The sequence below is a fragment of the Lissotriton vulgaris genome, chromosome 7, assembly GCF_964263255.1.
Source record: "Lissotriton vulgaris chromosome 7, aLisVul1.2, whole genome shotgun sequence".
In the NCBI taxonomy this organism is placed as follows: Eukaryota; Metazoa; Chordata; class Amphibia; order Caudata; family Salamandridae; genus Lissotriton; species Lissotriton vulgaris.
In genome coordinates, this window is record NC_141695.1 from 1,611,778,975 (window position 1) to 1,611,799,161 (window position 20,187).

Consider the following 20,187-nt stretch of genomic DNA (forward strand, 5'->3'; position numbering starts at 1 on the left):
AATAAAAAAAACATTTAATGTACTGATTCATTTGGTAGCCCCCACTTGGTCAGTACATAAAAACGTGGAAAAAATGGTGCCTGTGTCATGACTCAGGTGCACGTTTGCATGGTGGTGGAGATGCGCATACATCATCATCATACAGTCACACGAGCATCATGCCGTCGTCGGCAGCTACGTAGCAAATTAAAATTGAAATGTACATTAAAACATTTTTAAAAATATTTTTTTCCATGATGCTCCACAGCATCAGGTTAAGCATTTTGTTTTTCCCGGGTGCTGTGCATCATGGACATAAAGCATTGGCAAAGCCAATAGGACAACTAGACAAGACCTATTGGTTTGCCAATGCTTGTTATTATTTTGAAGTGACAGATTGTGCAAAGGTTAATTTGCTCCTATTTGCCTGCCATTATTGTTGATTGAAAAGACAGGTCTGTCCACAGTGGGAGGACCCATGGGTAAGTATAGGCGTAGTGCAACAGAGGTTCCTCAATAGTGGTAAAATGGGCCAAGAAAACAAGCAATTCCTTAAATAAAGCATATAGCATCCAATGAAAAGAATGAATGGGCCATGGGAAAGGGCACACTAATTGCTGTAATACCACAATATGTATAGTAACAAAGTTGTTTAAAAAATAATACATGGATGTATAGGCGACACAGCGTCAGTGCATAGCTTGCAAGACAAACAGTGGTGTAGAACAACAATGTAACTAAATTGTTTTAATGCCCCGTATGTACATAAGTGGGCAAACCAACGAAGGAGTCAAAATGACACAAGCCATAGTTGTTCATACATCCAGAAGTTTGAGGTTGCCACTTAGGCGAGTTGGCAAAACTGTAATATTCCTAATGTGTCCCTGGGTTGAGACTTTTGGAAGATTAATAATACATACAAACAATGTTTTTTTGAGTACACCCATCACTGTACTTCTGTGGTTTCCACGGTCAGTCTAGACTGCTCAGATCAATTCAAATCTGCCTGCATATTAGTTGGCAAGGCCCCATGCATATGCTGCACCCATTGAAGTACCCTTTGTTTGACAAAAGGTGAAGGAATTCCTTGTTAATACAAACTTAATGCATTTCTTCACAAATGTTATAAGTACTTCATGGTAGCATTTTGTGTTCAGAGGTACCTAGTTACCTCTCTTCTTATATTTCTAATCAAGGTATGTTAGAATAAATCGCTTCAATAACAAAAACGTCCATAGGTTGTGCATTGTAATCCAAATCTATTATTCCTAAAATGTTAACATGTGTGTAACATGTGTGTAATGCTTCATGGATATTATTTTTATGAATAGAATCTGTTCTCTAAAAAGGAAACTGCAGATTTGGGTAATGCCTTTAGACCTGAGGCAATCCTTGGTATTATTTCCCCCTTATGTATTTTAGGAAGAATACAGAAACAATGTCATTGGGTGTGACAACTTCTTCTCCCTTCTTGGAGATGTCATTCTTTTACCAGGTTCTCTTAACCATGACTTAGATCTTATTTTTTAAATTATAATGTAGGTTTATTGTAGAGTCTTGTATAGGCCTCATTGTCAGCAATAAGGCAAATTGCATACTGTTTTGTGACAATATTGATATTGGAAAAATAACAACAAAAGAGTGTTACTTGGTTGGAAACACAAAAGTAAATGAGCACAAGGAGGAGTCAACAACACCAATTAGGTTTGTTTAGAAAGCCCTCACTCACCGACCTGGTCGGTGACATGCTTCATCATCGGGCCCCACTGGGTGTGACCGAATGTCACCCCAGTGTGCTTCAACGCCAGATTTACTGCGGAGCGGGTAATGTGAAGGTGTGAAGGCTAGGTGGTGAATTACGTGAACAGAGTGATGTGGTGAATTAAAAATGCCTTGTATGTATCAAAAATTGATTTAATGGCTGATCACCAAGGACATATTAAAAAATGTGTTGGTAAACAAGGCCAACTAAATTGGATGGCCTGTTTCCATTAACATTACGTGATAGTGAATGGTCAACATGTTTCTGCCAATGTTGGTGTAGTTAACCTGGCATTCGTCAAGACCTAGTGTGAAAAAACCCCGGCGGTATGGGCACGCTACGGCCCACCCTACCAAGGGACGTGAAAGTAAAAATATCTGTTGAAGTGCAATGCAATATTGATATTGGATCATAAATTATATAATGTTTCCTTCTCAACATTCAAGGTGTTCGGAAAGACCTTTTTGTGTTTTTTGTTTTTTTCCAGATTCCACCAAGTTCTTCAGATTTTACCTTTTTATATCCCGTTTCATACAGCTATACGTATGAACTACACATTGTATTGCGTGAACTAGACCATTGATTCGAAATGCGGGGGCAGCTTGTTACCATAACCTTAATGGTTTAATAAACACGTTTGAACACCAGTCTTTGGAGTGCCTCAACCTTTTTGTGAAAAAATAAGTAAGTGGGGGTAAGTCTGACTCATTTGCGAGCACCAGAATTTGGAGTGTGTCACGCCAGAATGTACCGCGTTGATAAAAAACGACATTGTATTGTATTGTAATTGCATTTGTGTAGTAGAGCTTACAACCTCTGACAAGTTGTTGAATCACTCTTTGGTATGACCTGTGTTTAGGTAAGAGGAAATCCAGTTGAGGTTGATGCTATCTATACCAACTTCTTTTAGTCTAAGATGTAATGTGTCATGTTGTACTCTGTCACAATCTGCTGAAAGGTCGAGGAGCAGCAACTCCATATTTGTCAACTGTGTTTTCAGGTTATATCAAGTTGTGATTAAGGTATATTCTGTTGCTCTAAGGGGCAATTGTGTTTGCCTGTCTGCGAGTAGTTTGTTTTCTACTATAAAGTCTGAGATCTGATTAAAGGTTTCTCTTTCCATAGGTTTGCTAAGGAAAGGCACATTGGAGATTGGTCTGGTGCTTTTGGGGTCCTGAGTGTCTGAGTTGTTCTCAAGTAGTGGGCTTAGGTATGCCTTGTTAGAAATCTCTGGGAAAGTTCATTTATTTAGGTAGTTGTTATTAATACTTCTGACTGGGATAGATGCTGATATTGATTGAAAGATCTTACTGAAAATGTGTGAAGGGCAGTGATCCAGAGAGTATTAAGCTGAGATTCCAGCTTTTAGTAGGTCTTGAAATTCAGAGGTTGTTATTTCTTGGAAGGTGGATATAGATTGGGGTGGACTATCTGATGTGATTGTTATGCTTTGTATAATATGGAAGGAGTTGTTTCCCTTGGTTCATAGATAAGAATCCAGTGTGTCCGATTTGTTTAGATAATGTTTTCCTAGTTAATTGCAGAATCCTTGTGAAAGTGGGGTGGAAGTTTGACAGCTCTCTGGATTGCAAACGTCTGATAGAATTTTATTGAGTTCCTTGGCTGGGCATTTAGCATTGTTGATTCTACTTAAGTAGTTGATTTTCTTTTCTAACCCTTCCTTTTTTATGATTTGTACATTCTGTTGTGTCTGTGTAGACATATGTTTTCTTGAGTGATCTTGGACTTGAGCCATCTGAGTTAAAGTGTTAAGAGTTGGAGATGTCTTTTAATTTCTTTTCAGCTCTCATTCACCCAAGTGGCCTTCTTCTTTATTTTGTCTTGTTTCAAAATTGTTTTGGGGATTAATATGTCCAAGGCTGAGGACATCCATTCATAGGGTCTTTCCACTGAGTTTATTGTTTCCAGTTAAGTATTTATTGTAAGATGTGATTTCAACTCTATATTTCGTTTGTTGCACTGTCCATAGATCATAGTGGGCCGGTTGGCTTTAGTTGATATTTTATTTGTGATATTGATTGAGAAGGTGATGGTATGATGATCGGTTCAACTAATAGGGGAGTTTTGATGAATGGTAGTTACATCTGGACTGGACAAAAGTACATCCAATGATGTGTGGGTTGGTCCAGAGACAATGTCCTGCAAGTTGTGGGTATTTAGACCAGCTATGATAGCATTGGGTTGAGGCATATTTGATTTATCAAATATTTATGTCACAAGACAGTTTTGATGATAGATTTAAGACTGTGTCTAAGAAAGCTTCAGTGATAGATTTCAGGCAGATGCATCAAAGAAAATACTGGGAGCAAACGGGCAGATTCTCAGAATCTGGCCGTTTGCTCCCGGTATTTTTGCATTTGGGATGCATCATCCCAAATGCAGAAATCGCAATTTAAGGAATCTCTAAATAGCGATTCCTTAAATTGCTCTTGCATTTAAGGAATCCCAAAATGAGATTCCTTAAATGCAATGCATGAAACCCAAAAAAATAGCGATTTCGCTAATAGGGGGAGCAAATTACCATGAAGTTGAACTTCGTGGTAATTTGCTACAACTTTGAAAAATGCACTTTTTTGCATTTTTCAAAGTTACATGTTGCGCAAACACATGCCCTTAGGGCATGTGTGTGTGTAACATTTGAGCACAGGTCCATTTCAGGGGTGCAACAGGGTGTCCTTTGGACACCCTGGCACCCTTGAAATAGCGGAACATTAGCGATTCGGTAATAGCTGATCGCTATTAAGGAATGGCTTTTCCATTCATTCCTATGGGCCTTTAGGCCCATAGGAATGAATAGGAAAGCCATTCCTTATTAGCGATTAGCTATTACCGAATCGCTAATAAGGAATCTGTAGGAATCGCTAATAACATTGCGATTCCTACATGCATCCCGTTTTGCGAGTCTTTAATAGCGATTCCTTAAAATTCGCTATTAAGGACTCGCAAAACATAACTTTGATGCATCTGCCAGACTGTTGTTTGGTGGAGGGATGTAGATTGATAGGAAGTGGCAGGCAGGAAGTTAGCATCTAGCAAGAACAGATTCACAACGTTTTAGTTACCTCTTCCAATTTGATGATTTTTATGGTGGCCTTAATTAAAGTGGCTAGTTCGACTCATGTCTTTCATGGTCATGTGTAATGGCTTGATAATGGGGGGAGCAGTACTGGGGCCGTGTCTTTTCCCAGAAGTGTTTCATTTCTGAATGGCATATCTAGTTCTTTATTTGTCAGTAGGTGAAAGATATTGCATTTACTTTTGCTATTTCAATAGGCATTAATAAGCAAAAAAAATAGATGTGATAGTATTCTTTTGTGGAAGGAAGGTTATGTGTCTGGTTAATTGTTTGTCTTATGCCTCGTGCTCTATGCAGATATGTGGTTACTGTAGGTTAAGATTTGTTTTTTTGTGTGTATAGGAAAGTAAGCAGGTAGGAAGTCGAGTGAGTATGATTACTCTGAGATTACTCACTTTCGCTGTCCTGCTCAAGAAGGTTTATTAGAGATTTTATGGGGTTTTTATGGGAGGGAAGTAGGAGTCAGATTGTGTGTGTGAGGTAGTTGTGGCATTGGATTTTGAGTCAGGGATAAAATCGAGCTGAGTACTGTTATGATCTAATATGAGTTATGCAAAGTTTGTGCAATGAGTGGTAATCAACTTTCTTTTTTGTTTGTTGAAAGTAGAAGTGGTGTGAGTAAGTGGTGGAGGGGGAGTGTGGTGGCTGTTGATAGGTGGGTGTGAAAGAAGTGGATGAGCTAGTTTGTGTGGTGTTGTTTTGTGTTGAATTGTACTGGGTGATTGAGGTGTTAGATTGCAAGGAGGGTGCATGTGAAGGTAGGTGGGGTAGAGGTGGACAGGGGAGATGATAAGCATATTAAGTGTGGACATGCAATGTAGGTGTTTGAGAACTGAGCGAGTCAGGCAACAGATTACAGTAGTTAGGGGGTGTAGTGTGAAAGGATGGGGGAATGGATGTGAGGTTGTACATAAAGGAATAGGTGGAAAGATAGGGAGAGAGTTGGGCTAGATAAGATGTGAATATTGGGAGAGGAGTTGGCCTAACGGCTAGGGCGCTCGGCCTCGGACCTGGGGAACTGGGTTCGAGTCTCGGTAATGACGCTAAAACAACCTGTGATTCTGGGCAAATCGCTTCATCTCCCCGTGCCTAACACAAATGAATGTGTGTCCTCATGTAACGTAACTGGTGCTATGTAAAGTGCTCTGATACCCGATTCGGATTCGGGTCAAGTTTGCGCTATATAAAAATCTGCAAAAATAAATAAATATATGGATACCTGTCTTTAAAAATGTGATGATATGTTGTGATGGGAAACATCCGTTACAACGCGGATGTTACAACGCAGTGCTGTTACGACGCGTCCGTAACAACGCAAGTCGTTACCACGACTTGCGCTGGAGGGCGCTAGAAGATTAAAAATAGTAAATTTACTATTCCAACACCTTCCCTAGTGTCCACGGGGACTGGTGTTAGAATAGTAAATTATACTATTCGATATCCGCGCCCCCAACGCAAGTCGTGGTAACGACTTGCGTTGTAAGGGACGCGTTGTATCAGCACGCGTTGTGACGGTACGCGTTGTACCGTCACCAATCCGTTGTGATGTAAGGGAGTGGGGTTTACTGCAGGATTAAATGGCTATCTTACCTTGCATGTAGAGGAGGCTTACCTACTTAACTGCTGTGAGTGGTTTTCAGGCAGAGTTTCTGGCACTAGGTCCCTTCCAGTTCCAAACAGACTGCACCCTGGGCTGGACACCCTAAACCTGCCATTTAAATAACCCTATTGATCTGATGACCTGGGCCAATGGGAACCCCAGTCCTAGGAAACAATAGGAGCATAACTCCTAAACCTTGACCGGTAGAAACCCTAGCCCTGTGGATCCATGGGAGGCCACGCCCTAAAAACCAGTGAATAGAAAACATAGTCCTTAGCCCTGTGGAGCAATGGGAGTCTAAGGCCTAAGCTATAATCAAGAGAAACTCTAGCCATGTGGACAAAAGTGTGCCCACGCCCCAAACCCCCATCCAATAGAAACCCTAGCCTGCGGACCAGTGAGAGCCAAAGCCCAAAACCTCACACCAATAGAAACTCTACATCCTGTGGACAAATGGTAACCCACGCACAAACCCGTACAGCCAATAGAAACCTCAGATCTATAGATCAACTGACATCAGACTTAAGGGGCTGTGCAAGATGGGAGAAAGGGAGGAAGGCCTGATTCAGGTGGGTCTAGTCCCAGCCCAATCACTTAGCCTGCTAGTGTTGTACTGAGAGGACAGGGAGTTGGTACTCTGTTCAGAATCTCCTGGGTTACAGAATAAGCCAATACAAACTTTGCAGCTCCTCTTCAACGCTGCAGGTAAGGCCCAAATACACCATCTTAAAATGTCTCTAAATACCACAGATGCAAAAAAAAAACAGATTAAGCAGACTCTACACACTAAACTGGGCTTTTGATCAACTTTTTTTAATGTTCGTCCTTTTGAACACTTTAGTAGAGTTTTTAAAAAGGAAGCCATAACCAGTTGTGCACAGACAAAATAAATTCCAACTAGAAATAGAATAGATATCCTATACATTATATAATATACAATGGAATTAATTGTGCAATAATAACACCAGTGATGGGAAACATAACATAGAAAAAGGGGAAAAGAAAGAGAATATGAACCAGAGTCTGGTGTGTTACAGTGTTCAGCACCTCCACATCAAATAAACAATCATTCTGCCTCGAGTAATAATTTACTCAAAACACGCCCATTACTAAGGTTTTTTTAATCGATCCAGTTCTTTGCCAGCATTAAAGGGGCAATTTCCATGCAGTTGAGCATGAAAGCAAATAATTACCCAGGTATTTGCACGTTTGGATGGTACCACGCGTAACTTCTATTGTGATCCTAGCCCTGGAGGTGTTACATATTGAACTAATCCTCAGAAAAATCTCATCTCAAAAAGTTATTTGTAGGGCAGTCGGTGAGCTGATTCCTAGTTTGCGTGGTATTATAGCGCCGGATGGGTTTGCTGATGTTGCCCTCAACCCTGTACAGAATAGACATCTGGGAGCATAGTAAATTCTCATTCTAGCTGGTTTGATGTCAAGTGCACTGTTCAGAAATGTGCTCTGCATCAACTTACTAGACATCTTCAGTATAATCATCCACAAATTTACTCAAATTGGATTGTTTGTTCTCCCGCAGAGATGAAGCGTAGCCGGAGATAGAGTGAAAACTCAAAAGCGCAGTAACAATTGAGCGGGATCTCAATCCAACCAAACCGGGAAAAGCTTTTTGGGAGGTTTTTTTAAGCTGAATATATCATTAACGCTCTAAATTCCTGAGTAATGGAAATGGTCAGACAGCAGAAGAATGAAGGTCTGCGTAGGTCGGTAGCGGGACATTCAAGTGTAGCCCGAACTAATCATGGGAACCAACTGTTCTGAGGATGTGAATGGATTCCTTTGGGCTAATGACTGAACATAGCAACACAACCCAATGCATAGGGCCCGATTTAGATTTCAGCGGATGGGTTACTGCATCACAACGGTGACAGATATCCCATCCGCCAAAATATAAATCCCATGATATCCTATGGGAGTTATACTTCGGCGGACGGGATATCCATCACCGTTGTCTGCCGATATCTAAATCAGGCGCTTAGACTAATACTTTCTCCTCACTATGTGAGAGTTATTGGATAGCGCAGCAATTAACTCCGTAACCGCGGAGCAAATTCAGCCGCGGTGCAGGAGTTTTAATCAGTGGGCAGGGCTGCGTTGGCCAACGGACATGCGCAGCACTAGCGAGGTAGTGCTTGCGACGGTCTTTGTCCGAAGCGAGCACAGACCGGATTAATAGTACCAGCGGCAAGATGCCACCTTTAGGCTAAAGTGCAGAGGATGAGTCTCTAGATAGGAGGGCATCTAGTGATGTGGGTGATGGCGACGGTATGAGGCGACAGGGTTGTGTAATGGGATAGTAGAGTTTGTCGCAATGGGACCGTGTAACGGAATTGTATGGTGTGGTGGGAATAATTTGGCATGATAGGAATTTTGAAGAGGATCACAAGGTGTGACAGAATGAAGTTGTGTGATGAGAACTGCATGAGGTGATAGTATTCCGTGATGCGATCAGAGCTTGTGATGGAGATGGGGTTGTGTAATGAAATGGTATGTGGTGATATGAGTGGGTTTATGTGATAGGATCGTGTAATGGGATCGTAGCTTTTGAAGGGAATGTTATTACCTGATCGTATTATGGAATGGGATTGTGGCATGTGATGGGAACGGGACTACGTGATGGAATGGTATAGTGTGACAGGAATGTCTTGGTTTGATAGGAATGGTTTGATGTGATGAGATTGTGAAATAGGATTGGAGGGTGTGATAGGATAGGTTTGTGTGATGAGAATGGTAAGGCGGGATGGGGCTGTATGACGGGAAGGGCTTGACGTGATAGTAGAATGTAATGGGAATCTTACCGTGTGAAAGGAATAGGATTGTGTAATGGAATGGCATGATGTGATGGGATTGGAGGGTGTGATAGGATAGAATTGCCTGATGGGAATGGCAACAAGTTATGGGACTGGGTAGTGAGAAGGCTTGATGTGATGGAACTGTGTAACAGGATTGGAGGATGTGATTAAATAGGATTGTGGGATGGGAATGGGAAGGAGTGATGGGATTGTATTATTGGAAGGGCTTGATGTGATAGTAGAGTGTAATATGAATCTTAGCGTTTGATCGGAATGGTGCTGTGTAATAGAAGGGTATGGTGTAATGGAAACGGTGATGTGATGGGATTGTGCAATGGGATCGGAGGGTGTGATATGTTAGGATTGCGTAGTGGGAATGGCAAGTAGTGATGGGACTGTGTACTGGGAAGGCTTGATGTGATGAAACTGTAATAGGATTGGAGGGTCTTATTCGATAGTGATGGGAATGGTAAGGAGTGATGGGACTGTGTGACCGGAAGGGCTAGATGGGATGGTAGAATGTAACGGGAATCTTGGCGGGTGATAGGAATGGGATTGTGTAATGGAAGGGTATGGTTGGATGGAAACAGTGTGATGTGATGGCGGTATCTAATTGGGATTGGAGCATTTGATGGGAAAGGCATGAAACCATAGGATTATGTGCTGTGATTGTATAATGGGATGTCAGGTGTGATGGGTACTTCATGCATGATGGAATTGAGAAACAGGATGATAGGGTGGGATGGTGATAGGATTGTTGGATGGGTATGGCAAGGGCTAATGGAACTGTGTGATCGGATGGGAAGTGTGACAGGAATGACGTGAAGTGATTGGATTGTGAATGGGTCTGCTGGGGCATAGGATTGTGTGATGAGAGTGGGGATAGGGGACAGGATTGTGTGATGGAATAGTGTGATGCGAATGCCGTGAAGTAAAGGGATTGGTAATGGAGTCCTAGGATGCGTTTGGCATGTTCGTTTGAGATGGGGCTGCTAATGGGTGATGGTATCAGCTGATATTTATATTTTGAAATGATGGTGTAGCCCCTGAGTGTAAAGATTGTATATTATGATGGTGTCTACTTCAGTGGTAGTGGTGGTACACTGTATGGTGAAGGTGTTGTGTTATAGGTATGGTAAGATGCAATGATTAAATTATTATGTGGTATGGATTGCATTTTGTGATGGTGTGGTGGGAGGACATTGTGTCACAGGAATGGTTGTGTGTGATGGCGAGGACCTCTTTCAGAAGACAGAGTCTATTGCATTAATAATCGCATGTTGTCTTGGAGATAATATATATTACAAAGGTTTAGTGTTATAGTATGTACTGCCAGGTGCTTGCACTGCCAGTACTGTGTCACGTGTGTGCCCAGTTAACGTCCCCAGAGCATCCTCTAGTAGTACTGTACTAAGCATGTACAGTCATTGACATACCAAGAGCATGCACTGCCAGTACTGTGCCACGTGTGTGCCCAGTTAACGTCCCCGGGGCATCCTCTAGTAGTACTGTACTAAGCATGTATAGTCATTGACATACCACGAGCATGCACCGCCTGCACTGTGCCACATGTGTGCCCAGTTAATACTCTACGAGCGCATGCATTAGTACCCCGGCACCTAATATGCGCCCGTCAGTAATGTAAAAAGAGCATGCACTGGCAGGACTGTACCGAAGTGTGCCGTATCAATGTACCAGCAGCGGGCACCCCCTGTATTGTGCCAGGCATGTGCCCCCTCTGTGCTTTGTAGGAGCACGCCCTGTCCGCAGAGTACTAAAAGTGTGTCCTTCCCGTCAATAATGCACTTAGAGCATGCCCGGGTTGTACCAAATACGCGTCTCATCAATAATTAACCCAATGTCAGTACTGTACCACCAGCGTGTCTCGTCAATAATTTACAGGACACAAAGTTTTCTCCCAAACATGTCACCCGTCAATAATATACATAGAGCAGTGATACCCAAAGTACGGCCTGGGGCTGCTTGTGGCCCTCCTGATCATTACATGCGGTCCCCTGGTGAACAAGGGCACTTGGCTGCTGTTCACAGAGCACTAATATTCGTAAATATAGTAAATATAAGACAAACATTTATTTATAGCCTAACTGAAGTCAAAGAAAAGAAGCACAGAGGGTGTCCTGCACCAGGTATTTTTATGAACACCTTCATTTTTAAAGACATCTTGCAACAAACGTGTACTAATATGATAAAGTCTCTTCGAAATTCAAAAAAGTGTATTTCATTAACATGCAAAATCTTTCACCTTAGTGCATCAGAATATATCCGTGTATTTCGAATTTTGTTTAAAAAAAAGTTTTCACACATTGTTAGAAACATTTGTGTCCCCCCCCTCCCACGGTGACAACAATGGCAATAGTGTACCAAGAGTTAAGCCACATGTTATGTGAACCCTTGGGGCGGCGTGAGTTGCTTTTATGCATGGATAATATTATAGTTTATTTAATCAAACACAAAAGAGGGTTTTGTACAGCGCACATCCTGAAGTTATCTATTTCGATGTCTCCTGATATTTAAGCAAAAGGAGGCAAAGTGAAATACACAATTGACTAGGACCACACAATTTGGTCAAGTGGGGAAGCCGCGATTGATTTTCGGGTTCCACATTGTGCAATTCATCCACTAGATGTGCATACTGCGCTTCTCCCACACACCCACATTGCACACTCACTGCCCTCCCCTTGACTGCCACCGTACTGTACCATTCTTAAACTTTAGAGGGAGTGGCCCAACCAACCAAGGGACTGGGTACCAACACAACAGTGTAAAACTAATTTTTCCCTTGGACTTATTATCACAAATGGTCATTTTTCTCTACCTGGAGAACGACGCGCTGGGAGTTAGGTTGCCGAGAAAATAGCGATCTTCCGTAACTGGGATCAAGCACGACGGAGGCAACGGTGGATTGTGGCGAGTATTGCATCTTGACTGACTCGATACCGGAGCAGTCTCCTCAATTAGCCAACAGCGCCTGTGAAGGAGAGAGGAAATTAGAGAAAATATATGGCACCTCAGAACACGGATTGATGCGAGGTCCTAAGGGGAAACAGCCACTACAACGAAGCCGTTTCCACGGATGCACTAACCACGCATGCTTTACAACGCATGCGTGGTTTCCACTATACCCTTTACCACGCATTCCTTTACTACGAAATACGTAGTAAAGGAATGTGAGTTAAAGGTCGGAAAAAAAGGTGGGGTTTGGGGGGGTCTCCCCCCCATAAAAACAAACAAACGAGAGGGTTTATTTAAAAAAAAAAAAAGTTACCTTATACACGCTCTTCTGTGCCTCCTGTCCTTCATGGAAAGAGCCTCCCTAACAGACGTGATTTCGTACGTACATCTACGTACAGCATCAAAAATAGAGAAAGGACCACTTAAAAAGAGTTAGAAGAAGGAGAATACCGTCGAAAGAAAATGTAAGTACATTTTTTAATTATAATAATTTATTAGGTTAGGCATAATAAAAAAACATATATAGATTTGAACTACATAATCAATCATGCAGTCGGTTTAACATGAAAATGCCAATATCATGCATAGTTAAACAACGAAAAACGTTGTTAAACTATGCGTGGTAAAGGCATTTTCGTGGTAAACCATATGCGTGGTAATGGCATTCCGTTGTAACGCATGCGTGGAAAAGGCATGCGTTGCAACGGAATGCGTTGTAACATCATATAACCGGTCCTAAGGGGTTACAGACGTAGGTTTCCGACAGCCACTTGAAAGTGCTTGATTAGTATTGACTCAGAAGAATCATGGAGAAGATGATATCTCCTTGATAAATAAGGACTGAGTGGGGGTGAAAAAAATCTATCATCGGAAGACACCGTGATTAGACAATATCACTAAGAAAGCATTTTGTTATAACTCCAGGATATAACTATTATCAGATTGTATTTGACTTTTTAACATTGAAAACGGAAAAAAGAGGGACAACACAGTTTTTTGTCTTGAAAAAGGTGGAGCAAAAGCGAGCAACACACCGAAACGCGTCGACGCAATTGTCATTATTAAATCCGAGGAACTAATGTATTGTCATTTGCTAATATTAGCCTGACGTGTTGTTTAAAATTCTAACGGATTAATGATATTTGATGATTTCATAAGGAATCACTCGAATTTGTCTCTTCTTTGTAAAGGATTTTAACTTTTTAATTATTTCTGTGAAATGTATTGTTCATTATTGTGTTTTTAATATCTTGCATTAATTACGTAATACATTTTTGGTATTGTTTTGATAATTTTGAAGTCACATTTGCAATGGGTTTGTTTGTGTAATCTGGGGAGATCCATTACTCTGACATAGTGTGGATGAAGCAGGGCGTGAGTTTGAATGACCATTTGTGATAATAAGTCCAAGGGAAAAATTATTTTACACAGTACTGTACCAAACATTTGCCCCAATAATAATAGAAATGACATTGTGGGAAGAAAGTGAGTTTAAGAGTGCCAGAAGTATCATGCCGGCTAAGTTGGTCCGACAAATTGCCTCCATGTTCACTCTGAGTAGGACATCTTTAGCACAGGAGTCGATGTGATAGTGCTTGCTTCTATCCAGAAAAGCAATTTCACAAAAGTGAAAACTTTCTCTCCATGCTTTTTTGTACTTTGTGTCACTGCAACACATCTGCTCATAGTTTGATTGCTTGTTTAGAAATGTGTCCATAAGGAGTTTTTGGGTGACTTCTTCAAACGCCAATCTTGTCAAGTGCCAGTTGGTGTTGGAGAATAGGACTTTTTCCAGGTGTTCAGCGTGGCACTTAGACATGTTAGGGGCAGGCCTTGAGAACTGCCTGCAGGGGTCACGTCGCATGACCCGTGACACAGGATGGCCAGAGGAACTCTCTCATAGCACACCGATGTAGCACGGCAGGCATGAGGCCTATAGGTTGTATGCCGAGGGATGTAAAAAAATAGTGGGAGAGGTGCTCAGTTTACTCCCACATCAGGGAAGACATATAGACATCAAATATTATGAAAATAAGACATCCCCTGGTCAGTCTACTGTTAGGACACACAGCCTAGATCGCCAGTTATGATGATGAGGAGGGTAATATTGATCCTTAGTTGTTGCGGTGCCTGTTGGACAAACCTTCATCTTTTTTCATGTTTGGGAAGCTCAACAGAGAGGTGTGGCAGAAAGGCCTACCTGTGTTTCTTGAGCTTGCTTACGTCTAAGTGCATTTATTAATCAGTTTTGCCGGGTGGTACCGGTGGTGTGTGGCACAAGGGCTACCTTCTGTATCTAGAAACGATTGAAAGGATTCCACGATGCGTTTGCGACAGTGATGGAAGTGAGGCTTGTGAGTTGAGTGTGTGAGTGTGCTATTTACTCCTGCACTCGATGTTTCTTCTCTTTTAGTAACTTGTGCGTTTGACACTACTCGTGGACACATTTAGTTCCCGGCACTATGAGTAAAGGACAATGCAAGTACTGACTAACCCTTCTGGACCAGTGGTCTTTGGGCCTAGTTGTGGAACATCAAGGACATACAGGGTGAAATGACTGTGGAAAAAGGATGCTAAGATTATGTAGTGCTGGGGGTCTCTTGGCAAGAGGGCGCTGAGTGTGTGAGGCTCTGATGGATATTCGCTACTGTGGGCACAAGGCGCGGTACCATTGTCCCTGAGTGATGTAAACCATGTGGTTGTCTGATCAGGTTCCAGTGAGATTTTTTCTTTTCCTGCCTGAGATTCAGAATTCTGCTTATGGTGCCCTCTCTCTCTCATTCTCTATCGATCGAGGAAAGGCGATCCTTCGACGCCGCGGTCAGCAGCCTATCACAAGGTGATCTTCAGGAGTTGCTTACTAAAGTCACTGTCCAAGGTGATCATCTGCAGTCAGGATCTGCCTTCAGTCTCACTCTGTGCTCTGACCTTAGCGTCTATCTCTCCAGATAATATTTGAGCGTCATGTCTTGCAATTTATATTATCAGGTGATTCCCGATCAGACATGGTAGTCCATTTTCCTAGGTGATGTTCTACAGCCATGTCCTGGTGTGGATGGAAACAGATGTCTTCTGGCCATGCAGGCGGTCTGTGTTTTGGAGATATATCTCGCAATCTGCTTCATAAGGTCATAATCTGGATTCCAGTCCTGCGTCTGCTTCATAAAACCACTGAAAAAAGTTTATTTCCTCCAGGTTCACAATGGTCAGCAATGCTTTTTTTGTTTTTTTACCAAGTGACGTCTGGCCTTCCTCCAGGGCATAGCAAAGGAACTACATTTCGCAATGTATGTACAACTTCTGCAAAGTAACAGACTGAACAAAGATTCGTCTATGAGAACTTCTAGATCTCAATTCTAATTGTAAATGTATTTATATATAGTGCTTATGACCACTGATGAGGCATTGAAGTGCTTTTTCAGTGAGTAGCATACTATTCCGGAACACAAGATTAGTAGTTAGTAGGTTAGTACAACTTTAAAAAAACAAACACACAAGATAAAAGGTCAAGGCACCCTAGACCTGCACTGGTTTTTTAAATGTTCTAGGTAAGATAGACAGAACAGTGGTAGTGCACGAACTGGGAACCTGACCTCCCTGGATCCCTTGATATTTTGGAAAACCAAAATTAATACCACAAACAAAAAATGCTCAGCACATACCAATATATTTAAAGTATCAAAGAGTAATATAGTGCAATCTATGAGAATGCAGTCTAGTATCAATCACAATCATAGTGAATACGCTCCCAAAGCCCAAAGAATTTGCTGGAGACTTCGTTTAATCAAAAAAACTTTTCTTCTTTCTTTTTTTTGATAGATGATATTTTCATTTCATTATTAAAAACATGATACATGATCATAGCCGACGCGGTGTGTTTCGTCTCCACGAGACTTCTTCAAGGCTATAAAAATATACAGTGATAAGACTGATGTTATGCAATATTTGTACAAAAAGTTGTTTATATAACATTTAGATAACATATTAATTCAGACAGTCTAATGACCTAAAATAAACAGAAAAATTATCCTGTCTATAGCAGTTTGTTTATGTCAACAGGACAGTGTGGGCTATGGGATGATAGGAGCATATTAAGATGACCTATGAGCAATAAACATTGTTTTGCATTCAAACAATCATCTATTCAGTTCTACAAGAATCAATTTAAGGTGTTGAAATCGCGGGGATTTTGCTTTAAATAGTTTTTCATAAAGAGGATAATAAACAAATCACTCAAGAAAACAACTTTTTTTTATTTTGGTCTTTGTTATGCATTAGCTGTGTTGGATTGTATGTGATAAAAATTATGTAATCAAAATCAGGTAGCCGAAGTGTAAATTGTAGATTATTTATTAAGTCTTATTTGCAGGTTAGTACATCCACAGCGAACAGCCTCACCAGGAGCAGCCTGCCTTCTGCTCAGCCCATACTCAACTATCACACCTCACCTCACCTCACAGGCACCCAAACATTCCATTCATCATCACCACCACTTCAACAATCCACGCTGCACATTCACACTGGCTGAGCAGCTAGGGGCAAAGCAACTTGGGAGATGAATAAATACATAAACAAGATATAACATATCCTCCTCCTCTATAAAACACAAAAATAAAATAATGCAAGGTGGAATAAAGCAATGACATGTCAAAACATGTAAAGAGAAATTAATTCGAAATATACGAATACGAGGTGGTAGCAATAGAATGATAGGCGTGGATTTGAAAAGGGGAAGTGGCGAGTTGTTTTGTTAGTAATGGTCACCTTTGCTTGTTAGTTGGATGACATGGCTAAAACGGAGGGTTAAAAGCAGTGCTTAATTTGTAAAAAAATAAAAAAATAAAGTATCAGGGCTGTCATCAGGAGGAAGCTGCAGCTTGCAGCAGACACTGCCCCCGCCTGCGCTGCCAGTTATAGTACCAACACAACTACTAACCATCACACTCCTACAAGTGTGACAATTCAGACTATTGCAGGCCCCTAAAGCTAAAAATATGGCCCGTGTGGCAGCTGATAGTCATTTTTTATGTATGTTGAATTAATAATTGACTGTTGTGGTGGTCATCTCTAAATCAATCAGACAAAGCCCCCTTGTGGCAGACTGTCACAAGCGCTGGTGTTGACAGTTAAGGGCCAGTGCCGAGCACCGGAAACCACGGCTCAAATTAATCACTGGATGAAAGACTGAGAAGGATGTTTGAAAGTTCATAGTAGTTGTATCTCACATTACCCAGCTTCTCTTCTGCACACCACCACTCTTTCTTTTCCCCATCATCTTGCTACCCTTTGTGGCCTTCTTTTAATCTGGATCTTGTTTAACTCTTCCATTTAATGCCTGGTAACCTACTTCCGACCACTTCTCTGCCTGTACTTTTAGCAGCAGTGCCCCTTTGCCACCTTCAATCACTTTTCCATATTTACTAGTTAATCTTCCTCTTCGTCCTTTGCTGACCACTGGTTAGTAGTTTAGGCTTATTGCCCACCTCTGTAGATCTGACCCTTCCCTGTCAGTTTCCTCTTGATGCCCATCTCACCTCCTGCACTGGTTCTCCTTGCTGCCCCCTCACCTGCTTAGGGTCAATGGCATAGGAAGGGGGGGTGTGGTGGGTGCGGGACGCCCCGGGTGTCATCCCTGAGGGGGTGACAAAATGTCACTGAGGGGGGTGACAAAATGGCAAAATGCCGTTCCCCCAGCTCTCACCTGCCATCTCCAGCGTGGCACAGTCGCGGGGCGGCAATCCATGGATTCGCCAGCACGCCCCTTCAAGGAGTCCCGTCGCGGGGCTGTAAAGGGTAAGTACTGCCCCAGGCTTTCTCAGGTCTAGCTACGCCACTGCTCAAGGAGGCCTTTGATAACAAAGACTATGAGATCTCGCCTTTCTGCCTCTCAGAGGAGAAGTATCCGACGTCTTACTTCACTGATCACCCCCTTCTTCTCCAGCTGTTCTCAACAAATTGACCAAAGTCATACATTTGGTTCTAAAGTTAAATCTGAATCTTTTCAAGCAGCTAAAACAGGCTGTCTCACACTCTGAAGATGTCCTGACAACTTGAAGATAACATGGCAGGCTTTGGTGCTTCATAAAGGAAAAGGTGCCCGACCAGGGTCTTGCTCACCGAGGGTAATCACAAAGCACTGGGACATCACACAGCACTGGGACATCTGACATCGTGTCCAGCGCCGGGATACTCTGAGTAACTGTGCGCTTTAGAAATGCAGGATAACATAACATAACAATCGCCAATATGAAGCACCAAGCCATTTGACGCGAACAAAGACTAATAAACGCCTCCAAAGCTCTGAACCTCAAGGTGAAAGTTAAAAACTCACCAAGAAGAAAGTGGGTAGGCAAAAACAAGTTCATATCATTTCCAAGTGTAGAGTATAGCACCTATGTAAAACAAAAAAAATTATCAGCACGCGACTTCAGCCTCTAAGACCAGCAGACAACAAGACAGGCAAAAGAGCACCAAGGGTGTCACGGCGGCAACTCCTTCCAACCCATAAATGATGGTTTTGCCCAGCTCAAGTGCAAGGATTCTTGTAACCACTTGCAAAATCACAGATTGCCTTTTGGGCACTCCCCTTTGCTAGCACGGAGGTGCATTTTATTTGCAGCCTGACGCCCTCTTGTGGCTTCTTGTTGCGATTCTACAAAGCAGCTGGCTGCAGTGGCCTTGATGTAGCACAGACACTTCCCCTGCCATCAGTTATTTTGCCACAGCATGTCTGGCCTTACATTTCTTGCTGGTTTCTGTCTCCGAGGTTGAAGGGGGCATGGGTATTTCACAGGACCCCCACATCTCCTCTACAGGAGTGATGGAGGTTTAATTGATGGCTCTTCTAAAATCTGAGAACCCCAGAAATTGGTAATAGTAGGGGCTGTGGTTGCGACCGCCATCTTTTACACTGTATCTATTAAAGACCCCCACAAATGCCGCTTAGAGAGGGGGCATTGTGTGTCTGAAGAGCGTCTGGGGGCAGGCAGGGGGGTGGACGAGTGGAGAGGCAAGCCAGCCTGCTGGAAGCCCCACATTGCTTTACTGTTTCAAGCGTCTTTCAGGCTTTAATCAAATCATTCTAATGGAATGGGCAGACAGCGAGGGCGAAGGCGAGAGCTCTGAGATTCCCCAGGAGACGCTCACACAGGATTGGTTAAAGCTGTTAACATATCCATGTCCCGGGGTTGGAGATTGGCAGCTTTTGCATAAGGCAAGGGCAGGCAGGGCAGAGAGAGTACCCTCAGGGTGATGCATCATGCCCAGGGGGAGGGGGTGGATTGTGTGCAGGGGGGTCAGAGGTCGATGGCCCAACCTGAGAGCCAGACCATCTCCATCTTATGTGCCTCTCCAACCAGTGATGAGGCCATCGCAGACCGATACCCACACACCGCTCAAAGGGGCTGGCACCGTACCACATCAGCCCTACTGGCTGGCAGCAGGCACCGTGGACTTCACTGCATCCTCAGCTTGGTGAGCAGGAAAAAGTGGGTGGGACTAAAAGTCGGCTGATTTTCAGCAGCATATTCAGCAAAATGTGGGCCAGATATGCCTGCCAAGATTACATTTCCGATTTATAGTTACCGTAAAGGTTCAAGGGTCAATGGTCAATGATGGCTCGATGGGAGAAGCTTAGAAACTTTGTCATTGCCAGCTATTTCAGTGCGAACGGTCTTGATTCCGAGAATGCTTAACCGTCGCCATTGAATCAAACCAATGGGAACGTTATTGACAGTGGCAAAGGCGTGTTGGGATAGATGTACGAAGCTCTCCCAGGATACACCGCTTTATACGCCTGACATCCCTATAGATGGAGTCCCACAAGCAGGGCGGCCCCGCCCCCCTTCCACAAAGACATCTGACAGGCTGGGAGGACGCAGGAATACGGAACGTGGGCGACTTCTACCGTGATGGTGAACTCCTTCCGCTGGAAGATTTTTTGGAATACCACGAATTGTTA

At 42.7% G+C, this 20,187-nt stretch overlaps 1 protein-coding gene across 1 annotated transcript in view; it reads left to right on the forward strand.

The window, feature by feature from the left end:
* Positions 1–20,187, forward strand: part of SLC12A5 (solute carrier family 12 member 5) — an 814,812-nt gene that overhangs the window by 12,305 nt on the left and 782,320 nt on the right. The gene's annotated exons all lie outside the window — the stretch shown is intronic.